A 9,662-nucleotide genomic window follows, 5' to 3' on the forward strand; every position below is an offset into this window, starting at 1 on the left:
ATTAAAAATTATATGCAACATAAGATAAATATGCTTTTTTTTTTGTGTGGAGAATAGTATGTTGAGGGTATTTGAAACAATAAAAATAACACACACACACGTGTGTGCGTGTGTAAATTCTCAAAAATTATCAGAATTAGTTAAAGATTCTGACAATTCCTTGCTTTTTTCATAATTTTAAATTTAATTTTCAATTAATTATGATTAAAAATTTATTCAATTAATTAATTAGTTAAAGTATTTATATTTTCAATGTCTAACTGACCATCAATAATAAAATAGTAAGATTAGAAAAAAAATTTGACACGTGGAGAAATTTGGATATGTTTTAAAACATGAAGAGATTTCGATTATTTAATCAAACAACAGGGAGTTTCACTCTTTTTGCTTGTGTTAATACCAATGCCTCTTGTGGTTCAATATACATAATCCCACTACACTATGGCCTTGATTGATATTGATGTGTTATGGCTTTTAAACTGTAGCCACTGTAGAAAAAAATTATAATTATAAAATAAAAATTAATATGTGCGGTAAACATAATATTTAAATAATAATTTTGACAGAAATAGTAAAGATATTGTAAGTTTTTTATTATAACAGTGGTTGATTAAATCAATTTAACCTTTAAGGTACAACAACTAATAATGTTTACCAAATATTTTAATATTGTAACTTCAGCAAAAGTTATCAAAGTATTAAAGTAAAGAAAAAAGCATTATAATGGTCACTCTTTAGTCGAAAATGTATTTGATATAATAATAATTAAAAAACAAAACTCAATACCAAACGGAGGCTATATCCATTGATCTTGTGATGACTTGGTGTTTGCAGGTAAATGTTTACAAGAAACGCACATCTCTGGCTCATTACTTAAATAATTCCAAAGAAGCCATGCAAGAGTTGAACAAACTTTTTACGGGGATTGTGATGGTTCTGATTAGGGGTGGGCATTTTCCGGTTCGGTTCGGTTCGGGCTCCGAACCGAACCGAACCAAAACCAATTGGTTCTAAAAAATTCAAACCAAGCCGAACCGAATTTTAGAACCGAACCGAACCGAACCGAAATATTTCGGTTCGGTTCGGTTCGGTTCTAAAATTCGGTTCGGTTTGGTTTGGTTTGGTTCGGTTCGCACATATTTATAGATTTTACAGTTTTAACCAAATCTTACTACATTTTACAATTTTTGCTTAATTTTACTGCATTTTACAATTTTCCCCTACATTTTACAGAATATAAGTTCACAACAAGAAAAATAAAACACAATAAGTCTACAATACACAATCAACAACTTCAAATACAAAGCCTTCAAGTAAAAAACAAAATAACAAAAGTCCTAATACAAAGCCATCAAGTAAATAACAAAATAAGAGAAGCAACAATTTCATCCACCACCCACATCATCTACATGAAAATCTCATACTCTAAACAAAACAAAATAAGAGAAGCCTTCAACTTCAATACACAAGCAACAATTTCATCCGCCACCCACATCACCTACATCAAAATTCAAACTTTCAAAATAAGCCAAAGCACTCAATAATTAAACTAAATAAAATAAAGCGATTTAATAATTAATTAATAAATATATATCAATTTAATTACCTAAAATGGTTTATGTTCAACCGCAATTTTCATGTTGACCTACAAAGTTGGTCGACTGTTGTTGATTTGCGAAGTTCTACATACAAAAATTGGACAAATTGAACAAGGTTAGTAATACTTAAAAAATAAACTTAGATTAAAATTAAACAAATTATATAATATTGATAATACTTAAACAGTAAATTAAAATTAAAATTTTACAAAATATACCTTCCGCAAGTTGATCCATAAACTCATTGTCTTCAACTAATTTATTTAGGTCCGTCGTTGTATCCACGAAAAGAGAAGTCCGCAACCAATTCTGTAACAATACCAATGCTTCCACCATGTCTGGAGTCAAAGAGCTTCTATACTGATCTAATATACGACCTCCAGTACTAAAGGCAGACTCAGAGGCAACAGTAGACACTGGAATAGCAAGAACATCCCTTGCTATACTTGACAAGATTGGGTAATTGGCACTATTCACCCTCCACCACAATAAAATATCAAATTTAGTGCCCAAATTACTTTTTGCAATTTTTTCAGTCTTCTCCATCAAGTAAAGATCCAATTCATTTGATAACTCCGGGCTACCTTCACTAACCGCAACCGCTTTACTAAATTCGGAGAAAGGATCCTCAATCATAACATCATCATCATCATCCAAATCCCAAAAATGCGAACCACTTCCACTTCCACTAGTTAAATTTTGGCTCTCGCTTGTGCTTCCGCTTGCACTTCCACTTGTACTCCCACTTCCACTCGGTTTGTATTGTGCATTATAAGACTCATAAAGCTTAATCAATAAATTCTTGATCATTTCCTTCATCTCAACACATTTGGCACTATCCTTGCCATATAATTTCTCAAAGCAATGTGTTGCGAATTTCATTTTTCCTCTTGGATCAAGTACGGAAGCAACAATCAACAACTTATTTATCTTGAAACAACCATCCCAATACTTATTAAATTTTTCCTTCATTTTAATTGCCATGAAACTCAAAAGACTATCGTTACTAGTGGACAATGATCCCAAAGATTGTTCAATTTGACATATCAAATTGTAACAAATATTTGATGTCACCTAAAAAAAAAATAATGTTAATAAAGCTAAAATAAACTTCATCATATTATTATATATCAAAAATTAAAAAAATATAGCTCATAAAAAAAATAATATAGCTTATAGAATTTTTTTAATTATCTTTTATATTCTGTTATATAAATAAAAACAATGTTAATAAAGCTAAAATAAACTTCATCAGATTATTATATATCAAAAATTAAAAAAATTTAATAAAGATTTAATGTTACCTTCAAAGATGAAGAAAACTGCAAAGTCGCATCATGAAACGTCTTTAAAAACTTAACTATACGTCGAGTATTTTCCCAATCACTGTACAATGGCGGTCCCTCCCTTTTCTTCTTTCCACCATCTTTTTCATTGAAATAAGCATCATAAAGCTTATCTTCAAGTGCCATTCGATCAAATGCCGGCTTAAATTTTAATGCCGTATTCAACATGGAATATGTTGAATTCCACCTAGTGGGACAATCCAAAATCACACTTCCTCGACATTTAATCTTCTCTTGTTGCACACGAATTTGAAATGCTTGCATCCTAGCAGTGGAAGATCTCACATACTTCACCGCATTCCGAACACTAACTATACTCTGCTCTAATTCCTTCAACCCTTCAGTAACGATCAAATTCAATATGTGTGCACAGCAACGAACATGCAAATAATCTCCATTCAACACTAAGCCATCATCCCTCCAAGTCTTCACTCTATCAATCAAGTACCTAAGAGCACCCTCATTTGGACTTGCATTGTCAACACTTACAGTAAACACTCGCTCGATACCCCAATCAATTAAACATTTTTCAAGTTGCTTACCAATGGTCTCCGATGAATGATCATTAACAGTGTTAAAACTGATAATCTTCCTATGTAAGTTCCAATCTCTATCAATAAAGTGAGCGGTGATGACCATGTAGCTAGCTGTTGTAATGGAAGTCCAAATATCCGTGGTCAAAGATACTCTCTGCTTATTCCCCGCTAATAAACTCTTCAACTTAACCTTTTCCTCCAAATACATCTCAAGAGTATCCCTACTAATGGTTCTTCGTGATGGGAGAAGATATCTCGGAGCTGCAACACTACAGAAATGCCTAAAACCCGCATTCTCCACAACAGAAAAAGGCAATTCATCAAGAACAATCATTTTCACGGTTGCCCGTCTACAAGCTTCTTGACTAAATCCCCTTGCTACAACTTCATCACTACCAACATCTTGAGTTAATATTGTTTGGTTTTTTTGCAAGTCCTTGAACTTTTGACATCTTTCACGATTATGAGTTCTCAAAGTGCTAGTCCCGTACCCGACCGTCCCACATTCAAATTCTTGACCACAGTAGTTGCATTTACACTTTGTATGATCATTTGGAACTCTAGTGAAATGTTGCCACACTGGTGATCTTGGAGCCATTTTTTTCCTTGGTAGTGGTGGTTTGGATGAGGATGACTTTTTTCGCTTGTTTCCACCAGTGACAATTGTTGCCGAATCATTTTCATTATCATTAACTTCAACTTCATGTTCCAAATCATCGGCTACACAATCAAGGTTGTCTTGAACTCTTGAATAATTAGACATCTAAAATAAATCAAATAAAAAGAAATAAGAAAAATGATTTATTTAATAATTTGAAGTATTGAACTGAATTAAGCACATTTGGATAATCTCAATCTACTTTCCCAAGCCATTAGAGAAATGTTAAACATATCACTATTACTTGCACAAAATCCCAATTTACATACATGCCTAGAGATGTTCAGATATATGGTGCAATAGGTGCATTCCAGGAAAAATTAGTTATCTTTTAACTACATAAGTTCTGGCTAGTCACAGTTTACCCATCAAAGTTAGATATTGTAAGTGTTCACTGTTGCATATCAACTCATAGTAACAAGCTAATTTAAAAATCTATGATGCCATTGCGATGAAGATCATAATTTTTAGGCAACCAAGTCAATAAAAAAACAGTACATAAAAATATAAAATGGCAGGTCATGCTAAGCAAAGATGTCTGAAAGGAAACATTCTCAGTTTTCTGTATCCAAATTCCGAATTCATATCAATATTCTCACAATATACAATTATACAACTATTTACATATCAATATTCTCAGTTTCTCACAATATACAATTACACAACTATTTTACTTGTACAATTCCACACTGCCAGCAACCGATATACACAATCACCAACACCTCCACAAATTTAACCCCACATAAGCTTCAATTCAAACACAGAGGCCACAACATAGATTAAACAAAATAACCTGCAACAGTGAGGGGAAGGGCTGTGCTGCTACTGAGGGGGCTGTGCGAGGAAGAGATCGTGAGGGGCTGAGCCGAACCGCACCGTGCACGCGCAGAGGGGGAAGATACTGCCGAGGGGTGGTGTCGCCGTTGAGGAGTTGCGCCGTGAGGAGGGAGAGATGCGAGGGAGAGGCGCGAGGAAGAGATCGTGAGGGGCTGAGCCGAACAGCACCGTGCACGCGCAGAGGGGGAAGATACTGCCGAGGGGTGGTGCCGCCGTGAGGAGCTGCGCCGTGACGAGAGAGAGACGCGAGGGAGAGGCGTGAGGGAGAGAGGCAAGGGCAGCAGCAGTATGCAATCGTGATTTAGGCCTTAGGGTTTTGAATTTTTGTTACTGAAATTGATTTTAAATTTATTATTTCACTTTAATTTTTAAATATTTTGTTAAATTGAACCGAACCGATTGGTTTTTCGGTTCGGTTCGGTTTTAAACCGAACCGAATAAAAACCAATCGGTTCAGGATTTTTTAAACCATTTGGTTTTTGCTCATAGAACCGAACCGAACCGAACCGAATTTTTCGGTTTGGTTCGGTTCGGTTCGGCAAAAACCGAACCGTTTGCCCACCCCTAGTTCTGATCATCATTGTGTGCAGAGGCGGAGCCAGCATCGGACCAGGTGGGGCACATGCCCCAGCTGGCTTTCAAAATTTTTTTTGATGGTTTTCTTAAAAAAATATATTTTATTTATTATTTATCAAAATGCCCCACGTAAATTTTAAAACTTTGAAAGTGCCCACATAATTTTAAAAATATTTCACGTTGCCCCTAACTTAAATGTCTAATTCTAAATAATTTGATTAACTATTATAATATCATAAAAATCAATAAAGACAAATGAGAGAACCTTTATCAAATGAAATTCATTAAAAAATTAATTAAAATAAGTAAAATCTTAGCTTTCCGCTTTCTCTCGTCTCTTCCATAGTTCCATGAAATAAAGTGTGGTGGGTGGACTCCATAGCAGATTAGGCGATTTGCAGTGCTCCCTGTCGTCACCATGCGCGTGATGTTTTTTAATTCTAATTTTTTATTTCATTATTTTTTCTAATTTAAAATTGCTAATTTTATTATATAGCTTAAATTTGAAGTTCATGCAAACATTTGATTTTGTGTTTACTTTATACTTGATGAAAAATATTCTTGGTTTTGCAAATGATTTGTCACAAGCATTACAAAGGAAAGATCAAGATATTGTGAATTCCATGAAATTAGTTAGTATTTGCAAACTAGGTCTACAAAGGATGAGGGAACATGGATGGAATTCTTTGCTTAGTCAAGTTTCTTCATTTTGTGAGAAGCATTTTATTATTGTTCCTGTCATGGAAAATATGTTTCTAACCCCTGGAAGATCAAGGCATAGAGCACAAGAGATCACAAATATGCATCATTATCGCATTGACTTATTTTGTACTATTTTGGATATGCAACTTCAAGAGTTAAACAGTCGTTTTAATGAGGTAAACACTAAATTACTTATGTTCTTGGCTTGTTTATGTCCAAAAGATTTATTTGCAGCTTTCAATAAAGAAACGTTATTGCGCCTTGCTCAATTTTATCTAAAAGATTTTTCTCCAATTGATCTCATGGCACTAGATACTTAACTTGATGTTTACATAATGGATATGCAGTCTAGTGTTGAGTTTTTAGGATTAAACAGGATTTGTGATCTTGCACAAAAAATGGTTGAGACTAATAAGCACAAGGTGTTTTCATCGGTCTATTTATTAGTCACATTAGCATTAGTTTTACCAGTTGCCACTACCACTGTTGAAAGAGTTTTTTCAGCTATGAATTATGTGAAGAATCGACTACGAAGTTGAATGGAAGATGAATGGTTGAATGATAATCTGGTTGTGTACATTGAAAAAGATGTATTTGATTGTATTGATAATGAAATTATTTTACAGCATTTTCAACGCATGAAATCTCGTTGGGGAATTCTTGATTAGAACAATTGTAATAAGTAAATTTATTATTAATTTATATTATAGTTGCAATTCTATGTATTGTTATCTAAATTTTCAAAATTTATTATCAATTTATATTATATTGCGATTTTATGTGTTGTAATATAAATTTTCAAAATTATACTACATTTTTAGTGTGACCCAGATCAATTTAATTCCTGGCTACGTCCCTGATTGTGTGGCTGCTTATAGTGGGTTTATTAACCACTAAAGCTCTTCTACTTATTTTATCCCAAGTTGTACTTGCAGTGTTCTTGTTTGGTAACACTGCCAAGAACGTATTTGAAGCCATCATATTTTTATTTGTGACACACCCATTTGATGTTGGTGATCGCTGCGTCATTGATGGAGTACAGGTAGTAATTACTCAATCACCTTTCTAATGTATATACATGTGATTAAATTTGTAATATTGATCGAGCAAATTTGCTTGACACATTTTACATCAATTACAGATGGTGGTCGAGGAGATGCACATTTTGACCACTACGTTTTTGAGATATGACAACGAGAAAATATTTTATCCAAATTCAGTTCTAGCTACCAAACCCATCAGCAATTTTTATAGAAGCACAGTGGATATGAGGGATGCCGTGGAGTTCGCAATTGACGTTTTCACGCCAATCGAAAAGATTTCGTATCTAAAATCTACCATAAAGAAGTAAGTCAACTCTTTCAATTAAAAACTCTGTCCATTGCGTGCATTGCAACAATAGAATGCTTTCCATAGTTTATTTTCACGATAAACTTCAAGAGATATTGTCCAGTACGTCCCCTTTCAGTGTATAATGCGTTAATTAGCACATAGTTTACAACATTAAGTTTTATTTTCAATTTATTGTAGCTACCTAGAGAGCAAGCCTCGGCATTGGAGTCCAACCCACAGTGTGGTAGTGAAGCATATTAAGGATGAGAAGATGATAATGGGTCTTTACATCACTCACATCATAATATTTGAGAATTACGAGGAGAAAATTAACAGGAGATCTGAATTAGTATTAGAACTAAAAAGAATATTTGAAGAAGCTGCTATAAGAATTTATCATGTTATCCCTCAAGAAGTTCAAGTCAGCTATGTGGTATCAGCAACTTCAACTGTTCCTCTACCTGAAAAGTGATTATCGTGTCACTTCTTTCCCCAGAATGCTCTTTGTTGAGGACAAATCAACTGCACTGAACAGCTAATCCAAGATTTGCTAATAGCCTCTCTATCTAATGCATATGTAACTGACTTAATTATAAGCTATAGATGCAATCTACTTCTTATTTTCCCTTAGTAAGGGGGTGTGTGTAAACAGAGCACCAAGAGAGAGAGGGTTGATAGCTGGGAATTGTAAGCATGCATTGCCTGGAATCATTTCATATTATCTTGTAATTCATTGAAGGACACCTTCTATTTCTCAATGTCATAGCTAATTAAAAAATCGGTCTACAAGAGATTAAGGTCTAATTATAGTGGTAAGAGTAGTTTTCCTACGACTCAAGTTCTGAGCTCGACTCTCGCCAATGTAGTACAACCAAAAATGAAATTCGCCTGCATATATATATATATATATATATGAGAAATGTTTCAATCCGGAATTTTAAAATGCGGAAACATTCAGGAAAATGCATAAACCGTACGGTTTAATCTCTTTAAGTTTTAAGTTTTTAAAATTCCGCGGTTTTAAAGTTTTTCCTGACGTTTCCCGCACTTTATGATCCCTGGCTAAAAAATTACTAATATATATATATATATAAAAGAGCAGTTTTCCTATGACTCAAGATTGAAGCATGCAACGTCCACCTTAGTATTGAAGTAAAAGTTCAAAGTACTCAACTTCACATCTGTCCGGCTGAAATGTACCGTGATTTCAGGTAAATCATAAGCGGTACTATTGTTGTAACAAATTAAGTTTAAATCGATGAATAAGGTCATCAATTGGGGGTCGTTCAATCAAACGGAACAACTCTGAAAGCAATTTTGTGTTTAACACAGATGGCAAAAAAATAAAAATGTTGTGGCAAACTCAATTACAATTTCTTCCTCGGCTTTCGTTCGAAGAACAATCGAAAATGATTTTCTTTTCTCATAACTGATTTCATTACCACCTTAAAATTACTGGTAGCAGTTATATTTCCGTATATGCTGAATGGTATTTACCTGAAATAATGAAAATTCTAGTCCTCAAGAGAACCTAATTAGAATTCTGGCAAGGGGAGTAAAAGAATTTGTCACGAGGGGAAAAACTCAATAGTTTTAGGGTAAGGGAAAATATTCTACATTTGTGAGTTAATTTCCATCATAATGGACACTGTCTGGAAACTAAATATATAAAAATTAAAAGAAACTCTAGTTGGACTAGAAAACAATTTGAGATGTCAGATGTTACAGTAAATTAAGCACATCCATAGAATGTCAGCTTAATCATCTAGCTATAATTGCATTTGCATGTAGTTACTAGTTAGCCAAATTATTCAGCCGGGCTAACGATGAAGAATGCTATCCACAGCGAAAATTAAATTAGTCAATGTTTTATTTTTTCGTTATGTAATTCTTTTAGACTTAATAAATATGCATGTGATATGCATTTGAAGATAGATAGAAACAGTGTCTAAATCTCTCCATAAAGCTTGCAATATTGCCTAGGGAAACTGGTTTGAAAATTGATGATGATAAAAATAATGTGTGGGGTTCAACATGTGATGTCCTTATTTTACACTATATTAGTTAATTAATCGCA

The 9,662-nt window shown here is 33.8% G+C and overlaps 1 pseudogene; it reads left to right on the forward strand.

Annotated features, from left to right (window-relative positions):
* Positions 1 to 8,057, forward strand: part of LOC112098851 — a 15,686-nt pseudogene extending 7,629 nt beyond the window's left edge.
* The last annotated feature ends 1,605 nt before the right edge of the window (positions 8,058 to 9,662 follow it).

This window comes from Citrus clementina, unplaced genomic scaffold, assembly GCF_000493195.1.
Source record: "Citrus clementina cultivar Clemenules unplaced genomic scaffold, Citrus_clementina_v1.0 scaffold_4, whole genome shotgun sequence".
NCBI lineage: Eukaryota > Viridiplantae > Streptophyta > Magnoliopsida > Sapindales > Rutaceae > Citrus > Citrus x clementina.